The 22,479-nt window shown below is 35.5% G+C and overlaps 1 protein-coding gene across 4 annotated transcripts in view; it reads right to left on the reverse strand.

The window, feature by feature from the left end:
- Cd36 (CD36 molecule) overlaps window positions 1-13,711 on the reverse strand; it is a 90,026-nt gene extending 76,315 nt beyond the window's left edge. The window contains exon 1 of one of the 4 annotated variants that reach the window (XM_031380044.1): window positions 13,620-13,711. The gene's annotated coding sequence lies outside the window, so the exon portion shown is untranslated. Of the gene's footprint in view, window positions 1-13,529 lie in introns of all 4 variants that reach the window. The other 3 variants (XM_031380043.1, XM_031380042.1, XM_031380041.1) reach the window with 3 other exon arrangements.
- Between the last annotated feature and the right edge of the window lie 8,768 nt (window positions 13,712-22,479).

A 22,479-nucleotide genomic window follows, 5' to 3' on the forward strand; every position in this document is an offset into this window, starting at 1 on the left:
AGGAGACCACTACATCAGGTTCCTGTCAGCCATTACTTGCTGGCATCCACAATACTGTCTGGTGTCTTTTTGATATAATTCCAACCGTTAGAGTACTCTAGAGCTTCTGTCTTCTGAGTATGTTTCCAGTGAAAGCCGTGAAGTGTGATTATATGCACAGAGACACACTACCTTATTTTTCCTTGCCTCTTTGCACAACCTTGGTGTTTCATCCTATAAACATCTCTAAACAATTTCTTTCTGGAAATGAACTTGAGATTTCTTTTTCTATGGTTACTTGGTGAATAAACCCTGTTTAATCAGCTCTGCGTTTTAGTGAATGATACACTAAGTGATGGGCAAAAACCTACCTTTGGTACCACTACCTACAAGGAAATGGCCTCAGGCCCTTTCTAATGAAATCTCCTTCCCCAAGAAACAGATCCTTCCAAGCTTTACATGCTAGTTCACATTCACAGAAACATTTTCTTGCTGTTTTTACTGTTTGTAAGTTGGGTTTATAGTGTGAGCTTGACTAATTTGCTGGACTAGATGAGGGAACTAAGAGGAAAGCTTACCACAGTTGTTAGCTTATCAGAACGGATACAATACATGGCATGAATGAGGAAACACATAGATGGAGATATATAAGAAGACCTACTGAGTTTTCATGCTGTGCTATATTTCAGTAACTTTACAAGTCAAATTATATAGAAACTCCTCAAATATACTGACTTGTTGTTTGTGGAGACGCATGGACATAACTGCATGAACCTCTGCTGAAGAGAAGGCTAACAGATCACTAAATCACTGGCTCTGTACAAATTCTCCTGGAAGAAAAACGCAGGATCTCCAGAAACGAGGAGATTATTATCACCTTCTGTCAGCTAGATGAGGACAGAGAAGTCTTCAAAGCCAACATGGGTACAGAAATCTGTGGCAAGATTACAATTTCTGTGACTTGTCTTGATGCAGAGGAGTTCTAGTTTATATGGCATATATTAGAGGCAGAGTTTTCAATGAAGATAACATACAAATGAAAATGCTTGTATCTCAATGTCCTAATTTACTCAAAGATTTTCTTTTCTCATGATAAAAGTTTCAAATTTCCCATATTTTACTTGGTTTCCAAAATCTTAAGCATGGGATACTCACATGCTCATTATCAAAGGAGATGCTGAAGTTAGAGAATTTATTCTAGGGCATGAAACAATTGTGCTGCAGAAATACCATTTGAGTTCAAACACAGCCCATATATGCAAGTTTTACCTTTGAAAATAGCCATTGGGGAAACATCATGAATTTTTATAAAGCAATTTTGTAAAGATTTTAGAGAAAGAATTATGAAAAGGAAAGAAAATGTTCAATTTCACCTTAAGAAGTAAGAAATGTCTGAAGGAACAGGCACCACAATTCAAAGAAAAGAAAAACGTCTTTAAAAGATCCTGGACTTGATGAGAGAAGGAAGACTATAAAATAATGAACTTGTTTAAATTTGTGAGCACACATTTCCTAGTAACACAAAAGGAAGAAAAGACATTAGGGGCGGAATGTTTAATTTCAGAAGCAGGAAGGGAGTGACACATTTGGTAAACTGACAAGAAGCTAGCAAAATGTGTGCTGACCAGAACTATGTGTGCCTTGTGCAATATTCTAACGAGTTTGAACTTTATGCTGAAATCAGAATAGGACTATTAAGTAATTCTAAGTAAAGAAAGTCAACAGGATACAAATTTCTAATTCTGAAGGGGATATGAAAAGGAGAAAATAGGGAAGATTATTCACCCAGAAGGATTAATGCAATAACACCAAAACCACATGAGGTCCTGAACTGAAACGTGTAGGCAGTTTTAGAAAAGTACATTGTGCTTAGTCGAGACAGTGTGGATTACCTGGGAATGTGCTTGATGTTCAACGTGACAACAGGGAGAGCTGTAAAATTGAAAAGCAAACTTCAAGCGCCATTATCATACCTGTGAGACATGCTTTTCTTAGCCAGTTCTGAGGACACTTTGAGACATAACAGCCAGGGGAGAGAAAAAAGAGGCAATGAGAGCTGGATAAGAAATGAAGCAACAGTTTCAGTAAGAGCAGATAAAACACTAAAGGTCAAAACAAACAGAGATCTTAGTACTTCCTGTACACCAGCTCTGCTTAGAGTGGCAGACAGTGTAAAACTAACACGTACCTGAGATGAAATAAGGCGACTTTAAGGCTTCAGTTAGTGTTATGACATGAATAATACCCTAAGTATTCCATTTTCTCAGTTTGTGTAATAGGGATGTATTTAGCCAAAAATCTTAAGTTCAGTGTGTTGTAGAACAGGGACTATAGTTTAATGTCTCAAATATAAGTTAATATAAGTGTAAAGTCGGGTGCTTGGTTGAATGGGACGTAGAAAAAGTAAAAGTTGGGAGAAAAAAAATCATGATACAGAGTCCCTCCCCAAGGCCAGAGACCAATAAACAGGAGATATGCACATCATATCCTTTTTACATCAACTGGGATCTGGAAACAGATTCAAACCTTCTCCAACCTCTCAAAGGGGAAGCAGTGAAAGGTATGAGATAGACTTCTGTCTTCATAGTAAATGTTTAGACCATCTTATTAGAGAAAATGTAGACAATACATAAATATATCATGATTATTTCAATATATAGGATGAAAGAGGGAGAGATATAGGAAAATGAAAGCAACGAAACAAAGTGCAAAACAAGGAGATTCTCTAGGAAATGAGCAGGTCAAATTTACAGTAGAAAACTGCTATAATGATTGAAGAAAAAGGCTGTTAAGACGCTGGTGAAATGCACAGTAGACCTAAGCAAAGAAATTGATGTGATTATGTAAAATTACTTAAGGTGTTTAAAAATTCAACCATAGAGTTAATTCCACAAAAGGAAATCTGTATTTTTTTCTAGTTCAAGTAACTCTCTATTGCAAAAATGGGCATACAGAATAATCTTTGACTATCAGAAAAGTTTGCACTTTTCATCATAGTAACATGGCAGAAAGTAATATGAATCAATGGATATATACAAATAATAATAACTATATGTAAATCTGAGTATAAAAAGAAAGGACTCCAAGAGGAATATTTTATTTTCCCAAGTCACTAATACAACTTTATGTTTATTTGCAATGCACATTTTATATTGCTACTAACAAAATGTCAACACAAGGTTTTTTAACCTAGTATTGGAACAATCACAGTAAAGCACTAAAAGGGCAATTATGGGTTGTATTGGATATAAATAAACCTATGGCCTGAGCATCTTTCACATTTAAAAGTATTTAATGTATACATAGAACGCCCAAACACCAACAAAACGCATGCACACACACACGCGCGCACACACACAGGAAACTCTAGGAGGAGTCCTCAGCTTGTATTTATATAATTGCAAAATTTAGGAGATGATAAAAATCAAACAAAAGGAAAGCATGAATTTGAGAGAGTGTTAGAGGTGTTAGGAGAGCTTAGAGGGAGAGGACATGAGAGGTACTGGAGAGAGAAAAGGGAAGGATGTAATTACATTTTAACTTTTTGAAGTTAAAATAAAAGGGTAATATTTTAAGATAACAACACCAGTATTATGTTCAACAAATAGTTATTTTAGGTTTTATGAAACAGAGTCATGTGTTTGACTTGAAATCAGCAACGATGAACTCTCACCCTGGGAGAGGATAAATCTTGAATGGAAAGAATGAACATTTTATTTGTTTAGATGTTATTATCAAAAAATAAATAAATAAAGGGCAATAAATACAGAAGTAAAAAGCAAAATACTATTTCTTTGCACCAAAGGATTTTAGTATTTAATGAATAAATACTAAAGAAAACCACTCTATAATCATATGTGAACAGAGGGAAATTATGAATATCTAAGCCACAGAAACCACGAATTTTATCACACATTGTGACAAGTGCTTCCTTATCAATTACATCTTTAGGATCATTCTAGTCTCCTCTCTGCCTAGAGAAGATTAAAACAAACATAAAATTGCCTTATCTCACCTTCTGCTTCAGCTCCCTAACTTTATATTCCTTCCCAAATTTATCAACCGCAATTAAATTTCATCAATTTTTTTCTTATTGCAGAGCTTCTGTTATTGTTTGGCTATTAATGGTACCAAAAGGTTCATGTGCTGAAAACATTGTCTTATGAATCAGTGTTCCAGTTGGGACATATGAGAGGTATTTAAGACATGAGGGTCCTAAATTCATGAATGGTTTAACCCATTCATGAATTCATAATCAAAGGGATATTGTGAAGGGATAGAAACTTTAGAAGACAGAATTAGTAAGAAGCAGGGAACTGATTTCCTCTTCTCCTTTTCCTATGTCTCTTTCTCTCCATATTTGCTCTAGCAAATTAACTGTTTTAAAATTCATTTTACATCCTGATTGAGATTCCTACTCTCTTCCCAGTCCCATGTTTACAAATTCCTCCCCCAGAACCCTTTTGGGTATCACCCCATGATGCTCTTCTATAATGTTCTGCCTCACTGTAAGTTCAGAAATAATGGAACTTCTACAGCATCAGTCTAATGACATCATTCCCCCTTTAACTTGATATACTCAGGCATTTCTTTTTTTACAATGATGGAAAAATCACTCAACACAACTTCTAACTGGGTCACCGTCACTTCCACATTCTATATTTTACCTCCTTGTAATAATTAACAAGTTCAACCTCAGATGTTTTCTGCTATTCAGCAAAGACAGTGCTAATGGGGAACCTAAGTGTGCTGGACGCGAAATGCTCTGTATGTCCTAACTTTTGAGAACTTTCAAGAAATCTAAATGTACCTTCTAAGAAGGAAACCCCTGGCCTAAGAGGAAGAATAGTGTTAGGAAGTCATCAAGAAATCGCCAGGAGGTCAGTGGGAGAGAGATTATCAACTCAGGGGCCATGCAGCATCTTAGAGCTTTTTCAGAGTTCAGTTTCAAAAGAAGGCCAGGAACTGTTCATCTATGTTTAACCCTTGACATCACTCAAGGGAAAAACCCCGGCCACAATGTTGTGATGGTCTATTATTCTTATAGAAATGTCCATCAGAAGAATATAATATGGTTTGAGAACAAAAGATCCTTCCAGCTAATAACAAGCAAACTCATAATAATGACTTTTAAGTAGCATTTAAAGAAGAAATAGACTGATGCCATACTTAGAAGAAATTAAAATATTAAATAATCTGTGTCATAGCAAACACAGGCACAAATTTCTGTTTTGTAAAGCAACAGTGACAATAATTGTTATATTATAATTATGATAATGATTTTAAAGCAGGCATCAAGAGTGTCAAGTTCAGTATTCCAATGTTCACTGTTTTGTTTTGTTTTGTTTTGTTTTTGAGCAATTACATACTAAGCCTAGCCTGGTTTACTTTACTGTCAAATCAAGTTGTGTTTTCTCACTGTCTTGTGTCCTATATTTGTTTTCCAATCCCTAATAGCTTGGAAAAATTTAAAATTAACTCAGACTCTGAGCATGCTCTCCCTGTGTGATGCATGTCCTTCCCTAATCTTATCTTGCCCTCAACCCTTTGCCTACATAGCAAGCACCTGCTGGCCAGACATGCCTGCAACCCAAACCATATTCTGATATGCCTCTCCTCACTGGCAGATTAACACGAAGCACACAGACACATACTGTGTCAAATCTGTTTGATTATTTTTATTTTCTTGTTCTGAGGCTTTTATCATGGCTTTTAAGTTATTTCTGGTTTAAATTGACAGAATGTATTTGAACTTTACACTCCTGCCATTGCTTGAAATTTACTTTTTATTTTCTTTTTCTAAAATAATATTGTTTATTTATTTTTCATTTTATGTATATGAGAGTTTTGCCTGTATATATGCCTGCACAGTATGTATGTGTGTGGTGCCCATGCCGGCCAGAATAGGGCACTGGATCCCCTGAAATTGGAGTAACAGACAGTTGTGAGCAGCCATGTAGATGCTGGCAATTAAGACCTGGTCCTCTGGACGAGCAACAACAAGTATTCTCAACAAGTGAGTCATCTCTCCAGTCCCTAAACTATCACTTTTTTTTTTTTGAGACAGGGTTTCTCTGTGTAGCCCTGGCTGTCCTGGAACTCACTCTGGAGAGCAGGCTAGCCTTGAACTCAGAAATCCCCTGGCCTCTGCCTCCTAAGTGCTGGGATTAAAGGTGTACACAACCACCGCCCAGCATTAAACTATCAATTTTTAAAGACACAATTTCCTTCTGTTGTTTACGCTGAAATTTCATGATGATCTCCCTGTCTCAGCCTTCCCAGTACTGTAATTACAGAAATTAGAGAGTGCATTCACATGATTCTGGACTTTATTTTGGATACAAATAAGCACTAGCCTGGGATCCTCCCCAAGTAGATCACAGGTCAATTGAAGGGTATAATCCTAAACCATTGATTGAACTAGAATGTGATAGATACTCCCAGTTGTTGAGAGTGAATGCCATAGAGAGCCAAAGGAGATGTGGTGGCACAGTTGGTAGAAGGAGCCATGACATACTTGAGGACTGTGGAAAGCAAATCCAGGTATAGGGTGGAGTGGAGTGTCATAGGAGGCAAAGATGGTTTATCAAAGAGACACATAAGAAAGCATACCTCAGGAGACTATATAACAGGAGAAATATGGGTTTGCTAAGGTTTTAGTATGATGTTTGAGAAGTACAAATCACTAAGAAAATGGGCTTAGAAGACATCTTGAGCTATGTAATAGCATCCAGTATTGCAAATTTCCTTCAGTAAATGGTCTTCATTCTATCATATTTATGTCAAAGAATAGAACAGCCATTGAACAGAACCAGTTGGAGATAAGACCAGAGTAAGCTGCTAAAGAATCTAGGAAGGAAATATAGAGCTGACTTAGCACGTGGATATAGGAAGCGGACACTGAGAAAGGTTTCAGAAATATGGACTAGTCATGGAACACCTTGACAGTGAAATTGGTAGCTGGGCCATGCATGGCATGCCATTAGCTAGTAGGGGGAACTAGTCCAGGTTTGAGGACTGAGTAACAAGATTAGATGAGGTACCACTGACTCAGAGGAAAATTAGGAGAAAACATTTGGTTAGGACTGTCTGAGTTTAAAGGGAACACATGTTTTCTAGATGCAGAATCCTGGCTCAGTCTTTTGATCTCTCTGTTTAATCGTTTAAATTGTATTAATAGTTAGTACTTTTAATTCAGTGTAAAAACATTGTACTTAGGCTGTTAAATCAGTTAATACATGAAAGTCACTGGTATCAGCAATATATACATATATAAATATATATATGTGTGTGTAATGTACATGTGTGTGTATATATACATTATATATACATATGTATACATATATACATATATACATATATATACATATATACATTAACTTACTAATTTTTTAGAATTGACCTATGAAATACGTACATTTATTGCCTAACTTTACAGTACAGAAGCAGAGTCACAAAGAGTTTTACTAACTTGCCCAAATTCACAGACCTGGGAACTTTGGAAGAAGTCAGATTACATCTATATGAAATGGTAATAAAAGAGTATTTTAACCAATCATTTGTAGTTATTTTCATTAAATACTAATGAATTGCATAATTGTTATCATATTCCATTTTGGTTATCCAATGTGGGCAAATAAGCATATTTTACTTATTTATTTATAATCTAAGAATTTTGACTAGGATAGATTTATGTACAACAAGGCACACATATTTGGGGGATTATTTCTCATTTATTTTAATGGAAGCACAGTCACCATGAAATTTCAGGATGGCAAGCATGTATATTGAAAGGATTTAGGCAGTTTTGAGTCAACGTGCAGCATGCCAGCATCTGAAAGTCAAGCACTAGATATAGAGATACCTCAATAGAACACTTTGGAAGTAGATAGAGCTATAAGATGTAGATCAAACAATGATCTTGGATAAGATACCGTAGGAGATGGGTTGGTATGAGGGGGTAGCCTTAGATAATGTGAAAACTGGAAAGAGAACAGCAGTGAGTGTATAAAAGCACTTTAAATATCAGCAGACAATCGTTTAAAACTGTGTGCAGACTCATTCCCACTACTAATATTCCATTTATTTTAAGGAAAACAAAAGGTAAGCATTAGGGAACAGTTGAAATTAGACTTCTATCCCTAAGTCTTATAAAACAGACTGAGATTCATTTCTGTGCCATGGAAAATAACCACTAAGCATTCTCTTTTAATGAAAGACCATTCAGATTGATTCAATTGCTTTTGTTTACTCTACAGAACTTCTGCTTCAGAAATGTTCCCCTGTTACTATGTACAGAAGCTGTGCATGGGAGATTTGAGAAAACAAAATGCATCCTGGACACTAAAAAGGAATATTAATGACTTAGGGAAAATAATGGGATAATTATGGTCAACTAGTTTATGTTTACCCTCCAGTGCAAAGATTTTATTTTCCCTTGATTATCCTTCTGTCTCCTGGTATTGGTTGATAAAACAGTGTTTTGCACTCCACTTTCATAGGCTACAGGGCAAAGACGCTACACACAAAAGCATAGAAGACAGAAGAAGCAAACATTGTGTTGCCTTTCAATGGAGTTACAGGAAACTAAGAAAGGAAATAAAAAATAGGTGATAGTTGGGCTCTTTTATTAGTCAGCCAACAGAAACTAGACCCAAAAAAAAGGTTGAGAAGAATGTGGCCAGGCCAGAAAGACCTTTAACTGTACAAACTGTGGTCAGTCACAAAATAAAAGCAAGAAAAATCACAAGAAAAGGCACAAGAAAAAGCCAATAAACCCTTAAGAATATCTTTTGGATAAACAGTGAGAAATACTGATTTCAGTGTTTCCATTTATTTTATCTTGAAAAGGATACATATAGCAAAAGGGATCTAGAAAACTGAGCAGCAAAGAAAAACTGTCTAGGTCGTACATGCAAGGGGAGAAAAAGGAGCAGCAAAGAAAAACTGTCTAGGTCTTACGTGCAAGGGGAGAAAAAGGACTCAGTCATTGCTGGCCACATGAGTGAACTTGTGGACACAATCACTGGAGAATGTTCAGTAACTATGAGGTGTCCATAAGAAACACAAAAAAATGGTAAAGCATTCTTGTGGTAAATCATAGAGCTAATTTTCAGTGGATGCAAAAAATGAAAGTAAATGAATAAATGTCTATAAAAGATGCCACCAAACATGAAAGAATGCAAGAAAGAAAAGAAAGAAAAGGGAGGGAGGAAAGGAGGAAGGAAGGAAGGAAGGAAGGAAGGAAGGAAGGAAGGAAGGAAGGAAGGAAGGAAGGAAGGGGCCTAAGGCCAAGGGTACTGAGATAGGTAATTCTTTAACAACTAACTCCATATTTTATTCAAAAAATTTCACAAATCTCTATGCTTTATGGATAATGTCCGTAGATGTTTTACAAAGATTGTGAAACATGAGATGGAAGAACCTCAATCTTAAATTATTCAAACAATTAATCTATTCTAACTAATCGGAGTTCTTAGAAAACCTTTAGTTACATTTTGAAATGAGGAAGGATCTCTTGAGTGGGTGCTTGTCACTGAAATACCACTGATTCAAGCAAGTGAGGCTGCAAAGGATCTTGCCATTATGAGACTGTCATTTTAGCCAGCAGCTACTCTGAGCAACACTGTACACCTCTGAATGTGTGTAAAGGCAAGTCTCACAACCCAGAACACAGACTTAGTCAACATTGCCTACCTCCCATTGTTCTAGAAGTTCCCTAGCAATGTAAAAGGAAGCCAGACATTTGATCAGGAAGGGAAGCAACCAGCTCTGCCTCATCCCGATCCATGCTGTTCTCTGAATGCCTCTATTGCCTGGGTGATCCGTTTTTCCTTCAGCAGCTTGATCCAGTGTCCATGGGAACCGCATAGGAAAGCTGTGCAAACGCTTTCAATGTTTTCATTATTAAAGTATTGTTTTTGTTTATTAACTACATCAGAAAGTTTTATTCTATATGAGCAAAGCTGAGAAGTTATGAAAAGAGTTAGTTATAAGAGGCCAAGATAATCTAGTAGTGTTCTATATTGCCTAGTACACCATAGTACTCATTTAATGAGTTGGTAAGTCTAACAGATAATAATCTCACCATGTACTGCTGTTTTATGCTTCACTCATGAAATCACATATGAGAAAGACCCGTTTACTCATTTAATGCTTGAGGTTCTAAGCTATGGAACTGCTATATCAAAAGCTGATTTCATTGCATCATTTCTCAACTTCCCAGAATCAGATGAAACAAGTGCACTTTATGGTGGCATTGAGTACAGCCCAAATACAGAAATATGAACTTTCCAGAAAGGACAAAACTGGTATGTAAGTGAATTGTAATCAAATTAAAATGATCTTAATTAAATCACATTTTAAACATGGTAGGATGTCTAACAGTCAATTTCGTGGTGGTCGTTGTTTTCTTTTATCTAGACAGAGACTCATTCTGTATTCCAGGATATGTGGCCTGTTAGAGTGATTGCATCAACCTCCTGACCAGTGTGGGCTTATGGGAGTGTGAAGAACATGTCCTCTACATCCCAATAGACTTCTGAATTTGCTACAAAAAAAAATTGAAAGTAAAAAATATATACTTGAAATATTTGAAGACAATATATATTAAGGACAAGTAATAATAATAATAACAATAAAAATAATAAATGTCAAAAATTGTCCTTATCACATTTTTAAACCTTAGAAGCACTGAAGAGTGAAGCAGTATATTTCTAGAAGATCATGCTCTTGCCCTTGGTGAATGTAGCCAAGTCGTCTCATATGTCCCTTCCATTGCCAGTTTTCTGTCATTTCTTCTTTCATATGGTAGGGAGTGTTTCTGTGACAAAGGTCTCTGGACACATGACATCTTCAACTACTTAATAGAGAATTACAAAGCACCTAACTAAAAATGCTATGTAAGTTTGCACATGACCCATTTATAAAGGACACAAAATAGAATTTACCCTATTCTTCTTTTGTACAAAAGCTTATTAGAGATGAGGGTATAGCTCACTTGGTAGAGCAGGTTACTTAATGTGTGTGCATGAAACCCAGGGTTTGATATGTAGCAATACATAAAGGAGCTTGGAACCCCATACCTATAATCCCAGCAATTAGGAGGTAGAGAAAGAGGATCAGCAGTTCCATGTCCTCTGACTACATAATAAGTTTGAAGCCAGTCTGGTATATATGAGATTCTGTCTCTAAACAAACAACAAATAAATGACTAGGATCTGTAGGAGACTGTTAGCCCTTCACACATGCTTCCCGGGTCTTAGCTCCTTCCTGTATTTCTACACAAAACAAATGATAAACTATAACTCTTGACTAAACTTGCAATTCCTTCTACATTCTTGTTCCCTTAGAGTTTTAGAACATTTCCTGTTTTTCATTAACTGTTTATAAGAGAAAGGATTTCAAGGACTAAACACTGTTTCTGGTAACCACTTGTAAAAAGTAATGTGTACCATAACTTCCCTTCAAACAATGCTATCATGAACTCACAGTAACTCAAAAACACATTTTCTCTCCATTTGCAGAAATTCTTTGTCCTAAACAACGTTTCCTTTTATTCAAAATGGATTTTTCTGATGTAATTATCCTGATTAGGATTTCTACATTGACTCCTTCCTTCTTCTCCCATCCCATCCAGATCCACCCCCTTTCTTTATCTCATTAGAAAACAAACAGGATTCTAAGAGATAATAAATATAACATAATCCATGTAATACAAAAGGTAAAAACAAAAAGTAGCACATTGGAATTGGACAAAACAAACAAACAGAAGGAAAGAGTCTAAGAGAAGCCACAAGAAACAGAAGCCACCCATTCACATAGTTAGCAACCTCAAAAAAAAGCTAACCTGGAAGCCATAGATGGCATGATTTATATATCCAGGACCTAGTACAGACCCACACAGACTCTCAATTTAAAGAATTCTTAATTTTAAATTCCGCAACGTTTTTTCATCAAACAGAAATAACTGTAAAGGTAAATTTATAAACACTAGTAATATCTGATTAAATTTTTAAGTGTTCATCTTAAAACTGGAGAGTTGGCTCCAGAAGCACAATGAACCTGTCACATCAACCATTTTACAGTATGTTGTCTTTGCTGTCACTCTCTGAGTGAGCAGCCCTACACTTCCCTGTGGCACTAACTTTGCAGCGCTTGAAATAGTTTTTTTTTCTTCTAACAACAAACAACTTTCAGAAACCTGGACGGAGCTTGTCATTTTCCTTTTCCTCCCAAGTGAAATTGTCTTACTATGCTTTGGTGCTTGGTTTCCTTCTAAATTATCAGATCGGTTCATTACAAAGCTGCTGTTGCCTTTTTTTTTTGAAAGGATCCAGTTTCAAATAATTAGTGCTTCTGGGGTCCATCATTTAGAGATATTTTTCCTTCCCATTCTCATGCTCACAGGATTCTCACTGATCCACAAATCCACTTGTATTATTTAGGTACACCTGAGAAGAAGGCAGGTGGCCTGTTTGTCTCCATTTGATCCAGATTCCTTCCAACCTGAGAGGGACACAGATGTCTACACTTTTAAAATAATAAACCAGAAGTAAGCAAGCATGCCACACAGCGATTCCCCAGAGACAAAAAGCCAGTGACCTTTTTCCCAGTAAAGAAACATATCTAATTCAGTTCTAAGCTCTGCAAAATAGATTGGAAAGTCAGAAGGAATTGCAATTTTTGCACTAGCACTTATTCAATTCATAAGTAAGTACACTGTTGAATTTACTTCATGAGTTGAAACTTTATATTGTTTACAAGACTGTACATGAAACACACCTGCAGAAAAAGATATGCTATAGAATCAAATCTTTCACTGACCCATAAAAGACATATCTGGGAGACAACAGTCAATGTAAATTATGTGGTCATCAATGATCAATATGTTTTTCCCATTCTTTCTAGGAATTAACTAGCTAAGAGTATGAGTTTTTCCCATTATTATTTTATTCACTTAGTCAGGAGTGACGCAAAGCCAGAAAATGCTTTCAGGGCTTGTAAACAAAGTTTATTCAGCCTCTTCTCTGATTTTTAAAAACGACTTTTTGTAACCTTAAAGCAAAAACTACAAATTCTAATTCATGGTTTTAGAGTAATATGACCAAAATATTAATGTTCCATAAGGTCTAAAACATAAACAAATTTCAATAAGATATGAAATAAGATTTAGGCATGAAGCATAAATTTTGAAAATATAAAGAAACATAAAAAGAAATATAAAATTCAAGGACAAGTCTGTTACTATAAATTCTCAAAAACAAAACAAAACAAAATAAACAAACAAACAAAAAACACTGTGAAATTACCAAAAAGAAATCTTACAGAACAAATTGGGAGACGTGACAATGTAAAAATAAGAGCTCAAAATAAAAATGTCCCTATCTCCTTAATTGCAAGCAAATAAACTTCTTGAGAGAAGTATTGCACATTAATTACTATACCAGACAACACACACCTCAGAACGTTCACAGAATTAATTCATAGATAACAGGATATCAACTACAAAGACACAGACAGCTACACCCCTACATAAAAATTCTGCTCACCAACTTCTAGAACAGCTTGCTCACCCAGTCACAGGATCTTAAGATTGGCTTCAGGGAGACTGTTGAGGGAGACACACAAAGTAAACATACCATGTCCACAGCGAAGCAGCTGAGAATTCTGGGAGGAGGCACGGGGTCTCAACCATTCATTTATCTTCTGTGTTATCCTGACATCTGACAGCCATTGACATCCTGAGCATTCCAGCACTTCAGACCCACGCCTTGTAGGAGATAAATATAGATCTTTGACACCTGAGCCAAATGAAATGAAAGCTAATGTGAAAAATCACCCTCATTTTGTGCCTCAATTGAGGAAAATAAAACCCTTAATCCTCTTCCTGCTGAAACCCTGTTATGTTCCTTAAGAAATAGTTGCTGTGCTTATGAAATACAGAAATACTAGTCAGTTTACTTCTCTTCTGATTATCATTTGCTTTGATAGTCTGAGGTTCTTTCTTGATCAAGGGTAAATGCAGCTCTGCCATTTAGTCAACAAATACGGTTTTGCTCCAGCCACTTGGGGAAGCAACTACACACCAGTCCCTAAAATGTGAATATTTATGTCTTAAGCTTTCTTAATATGTTTTCCTGTTTTTAGTTATAGTTTGATCATTTTTGTTTAACTCAATTAATAAGTCAGAATGTGCCACTAGTGGCTGTGGTGGTTAAGTTTGAACTACAGTTACTCAAAAAATATTCTGAATGTTTTTGGGAGTTGGATTTAATATTACTGGTAGGTACATGAATTAAAGCTTGACAATCTGAATAAATCCTGTGATAAAAGTTAAGCTCTGATGAAATAGTAGCGTGTAGTCTATCAATACATCACTAGCTTAGTAAATAATCCACGTATTAAGAATTTCTCCATATTTAAACAAACAAAGCGAGAGCCCAAGAAAGCCTAACACAATCACGCCAACGCACTGCTGTGATTCTTTTGAGATGATAAGTATTTTAATTGAACGATTCAATTCTAGAAAGGTCTAAAAGGTACTAAGGGGAGGAGAGGGCATAGAGTTCCTTGTTGTATATGAAACTCTGATGGAACCAATAAAATTTGTCATCTGCTTGGTCAAGTCATTAAAAACAATACTCTCATAGTATTTTAACTAAAGTTCTCCTGTGCAGAGACATCCACCTGCTTAGCATTTTGCCATGTGTGAGTGACAATCAATTTTTTTCCTTATCCCAAACAAATGAGCCTTTCAATCAACTTAATAGTTATAAGGCCATTCTACAGTAAAGAAAATTAACTTAAAAATTATAAGCATGGCATGCCTAATCCTTGCAGTTTTGACTGGATCTTAGCTGTTGCAGATTAGCCATCAATTTCACCTGCCCTTCTGCCTTTGTTAGATTAGTTATTCTGTGAGCAATTCTAAGGTTCGATTATTTGTAGTTATCTACTAATCTATTTATTTTTTGTTTAAGCAAACTTAGGGAAAGCATAGAAATCTGCCTCCCACCCTAAAGAATTGCTCAGACATGAGGTAAGCTCCAGAAACATTGAATGTGAACAAACGCAAAACAACCCGACAGTAACCTCCAGTTGTAGAGGGGTCTCTGCCATCTCTGATATTTGTATGTTGACTTTCTCCTGACAACTTTTTTTTCTAAGACTCTGACTTAAACTGGGAGGAGAATTTCTGGTAAAATCGCCCCAAAGACAATCTGAGTTCTAATAGATAACAGACTGAAAGGACAAATAATTTCATCTGCTGACTTTATTTCTCAATACCAGGAAGAACTTTTCATGTGAAGTTTGAACCATATATTCCAAAATATAATACAAGATAACTCATTATTATAGAAAACATTTTTTGTGGCCATCATTTAGATGAAAAACTACTTTTATTTTTATTTGAAGAAACCAGTTGGACATACTGTACAGAACCTACCAGTAATTACAGGACACCTTGGGCATTCCATGCATCCTGAGCACTAAGCATGGATTATGCTCTGTAAATAAAAATAGAAATTTTGAATGTTCTATCCAAAAATTACAAGTGAGTATTATTTGTTCACTGATTGCCTTAGTAAGTTTCTAGGGATTGTATGGCAGAGAGCAAACTATCAATAGTGAGGGCTGAACTTACAAGTGTTGAGGCTCTGTGTAGTATCGCTGGATGAGACCACTGACCCCATGTGCTCAGGGCATCACCAGAGATATTTTGTTGTTTAATGCTTCAAAAAAAATTACTTCATCATGGAGTATGAATGTAACCTCAACTTAACCTGTTGATTGCTTTTGTAGCATTTATAAACCTAAAACTTTGAACAAGTCAATGCCAAAACCCTTCCAGGGCCTTTGTTGTTTAATGAATGGTTTAGCCTTCGGCTGTTGAGACAAGATCCTCACAGGGCATTATCATGTACTATTCATTTCTGTCTGAAAAGTCTTACTACAAAGAAGCAAGGAAATCATCCTGGACCTTGGCACCGTCACTCTGATGTTGAAATTGCAGTAGTATTTATGCTTTCTTTCCTATCTAGGGATCTTTTTTCTCTTACATGTCTTCCTCTTCCACTTGGCCAGCATTAGTTATTAATGAATTTCACTTATTCATTAACCAGTATATCAGGCTGGATATGTTTTGGGCACATAAAATAATATAACATGGTCATTTTCAAAATCACTTCAGACAAGCCAAAAATTTAAACTACAAATATCCTCCTTCGTATTCCCTTGTCCATTGTTTCAGAGTTCATGGTGAACTGTTTCGAATCCTTGACTCAGTAACATAACACGGAAAGAACAGATTGTAGCCTTTTAGGGAAAAAATGGCATAAGCTCCTTGACCCACTTGAAAACAATGCGTAATTGTCACTGAGATATTAAAACATTAACCTTGCTAACTTGTGTTTCAGAAAAACATTTTTGAGAAACACCCTTGGATAACTATCAGCTTGCTAAGCTTCAATAACATAGGATTAAAAAGATATTTGATGGCAATATTTATAACTAAGTATGTCAGCAAAATCCTACTGGAATTTTCTATAGGTTTATATTACAACTTAGCATGAAATAAATGGTGCCACTCAAAGCTATTCTTCCTAAGAGACATTTCTTAAAGGAGAACTGTGGCAAATGTTTCATATTAGATATCTCTGCTTAACTTGTTCTCAAATCTGCCATACTTGTAATATCCTTTTTCTAAACATCAGCTTGAGGCAAAGGTTTTGTTGTGACCCTTTCTCCTTAATTCTTTCTGTTTTGGTGGTGGAGAGTCATAGTTTTGTATTAGTACAATATAGCTTGCAAAGCCTCAAAACTTATGTAAACAAGGTTTGCCTCAAACTCATAGGAACTCTCCTGTCTCAGTCTTAGAAATGCTGTGATTAGGAAGAAATGTGTGCCTTAAACTGACTTTAATTTTTTTTCTTGGAACACTTAAAAAAGAACTTAAATAGTTTCACTATGCATATGGTAGAATGTCTGGAAGGATTTATGGTAACTAGTGGATTTAGTCATTCTGCAAAACACATGTACAGTAAGGATCACACTGACTGTGATTAACACGTACAACTTCCGCTTACATTTAAAAATTATAGTATTATATTTATAAACTATTAGATTTAGAAGAAATTGCTTCCTATTTGCTCACTATTAAGAATGGAGATTGAAGGAATCCATACTATTAAGATCAACTTCTATTAAATTCTCCAGTATTTCCCCAAAGCTTAAATTTTCAGTAGCTTTATATCCCATTCAATTTCCCTTCCATCCTGATCTGCACTGATTACAAAAACCTCACCAACAATTAACATAACACATCAGAGCCAAAAGAAACACTGTTTGTATTTTTTTTTTCATCAGGTGGCCATTTAAGCTTTGACACAGCAGGAGATTATATTAACATCATGTACATATGAACATCTTCTTTTAAGTTATAAGTTAGGTGCCAAAGATTGTGCATCTATTTTATTATTTAATGATTGTACATCTATATATGGATGTTTTGCATTTGTAGACACAGGAAGGAAATGAACTGAGGAACAAAAGTAAAAGGCTTTGGTGGGCAAATGGTTAAGAAAGTGTTTAAAAACAAGAGCCAGCCACTGCAGTGAACCATGGAGGGAAAAGAGCATGACAGGTTCAAACAACTAAAAGCACAAAAGAGAGTCGCTGAATGAGAGAAAAGAGGAAAGAGTAAGAATAGATGGCATAAGAATTAAGACAATGTAAGGGTTATCCCTATCCTAGGAACAAGAAGAAGCCTTTGAAGTATTTTAATGCTTTGAAGGACTCTAAGGAAGGCATAATAAAATCTCAATTGAATTTATGAAGTTTGCAAGAGCAATGCTGGTGGATACAGAGAGGTAGAAATGGATGCCAGAAAAGCAACTGAGGCTGAGTAGAAGGGAATCTTGGCCAAAATGGAGCCAAAAGCAAAAGGGAACACATATGGATTTTTGAAAATGTATTTTGAAGGTAAAAATAGGCTTTTAATTATGGGTTGGTATGAGGAAAATGATGAGGTTAATTTAAGGAATCCTATATGGAATTGTAGAAGTCTCGTTCCTTGGGTAATCTCCAGGATATCTGCAGCTACAGTGGTTGGCACAGATCAAGTGTTGAAACACTATTTTATGGATGAAAATGAAAATAAGTGAAAGAGAAAGTTATTGAGGAAATGTGTCTGACAGAGATGCCAGGAAACAGTGATGATGAAACATCAGTCTTGGGTGTTCTCTGAACTTCCAAGTGCAGACTGAATCAAGCACCACATAATTTGTTATTTGAGCAAAACCTGAATCTATACTGGAAATAGACAGACTTTTCTTGTTATTATCTCTAAGTAATTCAGAAGTTTATATTTTATTTACAGTAGTATAAATATTATAAGTAATCTAGAGATAATTTGACATATATGAGAGAATGTGTGTTGCCTATATGTAAGAATTTTTTAACACAGCTTTTGGATTGTGGAATCCTTACCCATCAAACAAACAAACAAATAAACAAAAAAGCCCTCAAAGAATAATGAGGAGGTGTGAGTAACTGTTTAATTTTGTTCTCACAGAAAGATTTCACAAGGTATAACCAACTAAAGGGCACTTTTCAAGATGGACCTAACAAGATAACTCTTGCAGACCAAGAAGTAAAGAAATCCAGTACTTGAAAACCAAGCAAAATTATTTAAAGAAATGTTGCAAGAGCTTTATACACATCTGTGTGTGTGTATAGAGCTTGTAATCTAATGGAAACTTAAGTCCCTCTGGACCAAGGGCAGAGAATATGCACAGGACACAAGGTTCCTCTTCCAGCAGAACAAAACAACAGGCTGCTAGCCAATTATGGTAGCAGCCAAGCAGATGTCCCACTGGTTTTTAAATCAAACACAGAGCCTGCTTTTGTTTCAGTGATTGCTTTTTTGTTGTAGGCACTTTCTGTTTATAAAATTGTTTTGAGGTGTTCAGGTAATTTATCAGCAATAATAATCATCATCAAACACACTTCTGATATATTTGCTTGGTGAGCAATAATACACAGCATGATACACTTTTCTTTTAGAGAAATAAAGGGAGGTGAGGTCAGACAGATGTGAAGTCCACAACAAATCTCTAGCGCTGATGTATCTAGCTAAGAGAGTGTGTTTCATATATTGTTCTTCTGCTTCTTGTAAAGTTCCGACTTCTGTTATTTTTTTTTTTGGTTGTCCTTTCTCAGCCTCCTATTGGGGTTATTTTGTTCAATGAGTATTCTAAATATAGATATCTATTAGTGTCTAGACCTATACTTTCATTTTTTTCCTATACTTTTTTCTTCTTTAATATTCTCTTTCCTCTCTCACCTTCTGTTTGTGTTTCTAAAATGATTCAAAATTTATTTCTTGATCACAAAGTCTATTTTAACTGTAAAAATGGTCATTGAGAATTTTTATACTCTTCTATATTGTATTTTTTTAGAGATTTATTTATTTTATATGTGTGAGTACACTGTTACTCTCTTCAGACACACCAAAAGAGGGAGCATCACATCCCATTACAGATGGTTGTGAGGTACTATGTTGTTGCTAGGAATTAAACTCAGGATCTCTGGAAGAAGAGTCTCTTAACCCCTGAGCCAACTCTCCAGCCCTATTATATGTTATTTAATCTCTCGTGATAATATAAATATGTACCATTTTTAAAATTAAGAAAAAGAAATAAACCAATATAATCCTTGAGAGGCAGGCAGTGAGTTTCAAGCCAATTTGTCTATAATCCCAAGAATATCTTAAAAGAAAACAAACAAAAATGTTTAGTGACTGATTTTATTGACTTCATATTAATTGTGGCTTATTTGGAATAAATGCCCCATAGACCAGTTAGAACCATCAGTCATTCAGTTGAGATGACCTTGGGAAATAACCTGCTCTCAAGAGCATAAGTGATATCAAATTAAGTGTGAATGTGGAGAAAGGGACATATCTACTGCTGTGGATAAGAGTACAAACTAGCATAGACATTATAGAAATCAGAATATTACATGAGAATATTACATTACCCCAAAACCTAAAAGTGACTTTACTGCTATCCAATTCTTCCAGTCCTGGGCATATTATTAAAGGTCCATATCCTACAATACAGTGATACCTGCCTACCCATGTTGATTGCTCCTCTGTTCACACATCTACTCCCCAAATGCAAGAAGAATTGCATTTGTAAAGGAAAGATTACTAAAGCTTAAATCATACAGCAAACCCCACACATTAATAGTGGGATACCTCAAAATTCGACTCTCACCAATTGTCAGGTCATTGAGGCAGAAACAAAGAAATTACAAATTTAACAGAAGTTATGATTCATATGAACCTAACAAATACCTATAGAAAATTTCACCCAAACACAAAAGAATATACCTTCTTTTCAGCACCTCACAAAACCTTCTCTAAAATAGACCAAATAATTGGTCACAAAGTAAGCCTCAGCAGATACAAGAATATTGATATAATCCTATAAGTCTTATCAGATAACCATGAATTAAAGCTAGATTACAAAATCAACAGAAACAACAGAAAACCTACATACTCATGGAAATTGAACAACTCTCTACTCAATGATCACTAGGTAAGGAAAGAAATAAAGAAATTAAGACATTCTAAACTGTAATGAAAATTAGTGCAGAACATTTCCAAACTTATGGGACACAATGAAAGCAATACCTAGAGGAAAGTTCATAGCATTAAATGGTCTAATACAGAAGTTAGAGAGTTCTAATACTAATGAATCAAAACTAAATCTGAAGGCTCTAGAAGAAAAAGGAGAAGATGAAGTTGAATAATAATAATAATAATAATAATAATAATAATAATAATAATAATAATAATAGGCAGCAACAAACACACTCAGGAGTAGATGAGAAATAATCAAACTTAGGGGTGAAATCAAACAAATAGAAACAAAGAGAACAATACAAAGAATTAAGGATACCAAGAACTGGTTCTTGGGGAAATCAATATGATAAACAAACTCTTAGCTGAACTAACTAAAAGACAGAGAGAGAGACAGAGAGAGAGAGACAGAGAGAGAGAGATATAGAGAGAGAGATAGAGAGAGAGACAGACAGACAGACAGACAGACAAACAGATAGACAGACAGACAGACACAGACACAGAGACACAGAGACACAGAGACAGAGAGAGAACCTAAAGTAACAAAATCAGAAATGAAAAGGAGACATAACAATGGACACAAGGAAATTCAAAGAATCATTTGATCTTACTTCATAAACCTATACTCCTCAAAGTTGGAAAATCTAAATGAAATGGATGGTTTTCTAGACAGATACCAATTACCAAAGCTAAGTCAAGATCATGTAAGCTATCTGAGTAGCCTTATAACTCCTAGGGAAATAGATGCAGGCTTTAAAAATCTCCTAACAACAACAAAGCCCAGAGCCAGAGGTAACCTGATCTTGGTAAAATCCAAGATCAGGTAAACTATCTGAATAGCCCTATAACCCCTAAGGAAATAGAAGCAGCCATTAAAAGTCTCCTAACAACAACAGAAATAAACAAACAAACAAAGCCCAGAACCAGAGGGTTTAGTGCAGAATTTTACCAGACTTTCAAAGAGCTAATTCTAACACTCCTCAAACTATTCTACAAAATAGAAACAGAAAGAAGACTGCCAAACTTATTTGGAGGCCACAGTTGCCCTCAACAAAGAAAGAGACTCAACAAAGAAAGAGAATTTCAGACTAATTTCTCTTATGAATATTGATGCAAAAAGACCCAAATACTCACAAATTGAATCCAAGAACACATCAAAGACATTATCCACCATGATCACAGTAATCCTAATAGCATCTTTCACTTTTCAAATATTTCTGGTATCTAGAATTTTTAATTTTCTAGCTAAATGTTGGTCTAAATTCAATCATGATTGGAAAAAGATACCACATCTAATTGTTATCTATTTACAACCTATTCCTGATTTAATGGGTACTCCCCCATGTTAAACTGTACTATCGATGCTATAATAGGCCACTTGCTAATGTCCTCAGACCTTAAGGACATTTCAATTTATTCTACAAGACACTTGTCATAATACATTTCTACAATATGCATTATATGGAATGTGCATTTTATATAACATATGTAGTGATATACTAAATATAATTGTCACCTTGTAGTTTTCTTAAGTAGAACACAAGCATCAATGTATTTAGCACCAAACTTGCCATGTTTTCTGTATATATGTTATGGTTGTTTCTTTGGTGTTTTTGTGAGACTCCTAAATGTGGGAGGGAGGGTGTCTCTGACCCTTTTGTCTGCTCTTGGGATCCTTCGCCTCCTACTGAGTTGCCTCTTCCGGTTGATATAATGGTTTGTGCCTAGTCTTATTGTATCTTATTATGCCATTTTTAGTTAAGATCCCTGGGGAGAGGGGGGATGCTCTTTTCTGGAGAGAAATAGTAGAGGTGTGGATCTGGAAGAAAAAGGTGTGGGAAATAGGAAGAGCA

This window comes from Mastomys coucha, unplaced genomic scaffold (assembly GCF_008632895.1).
Source record: "Mastomys coucha isolate ucsf_1 unplaced genomic scaffold, UCSF_Mcou_1 pScaffold19, whole genome shotgun sequence".
In the NCBI taxonomy this organism is placed as follows: Eukaryota; Metazoa; Chordata; class Mammalia; order Rodentia; family Muridae; genus Mastomys; species Mastomys coucha.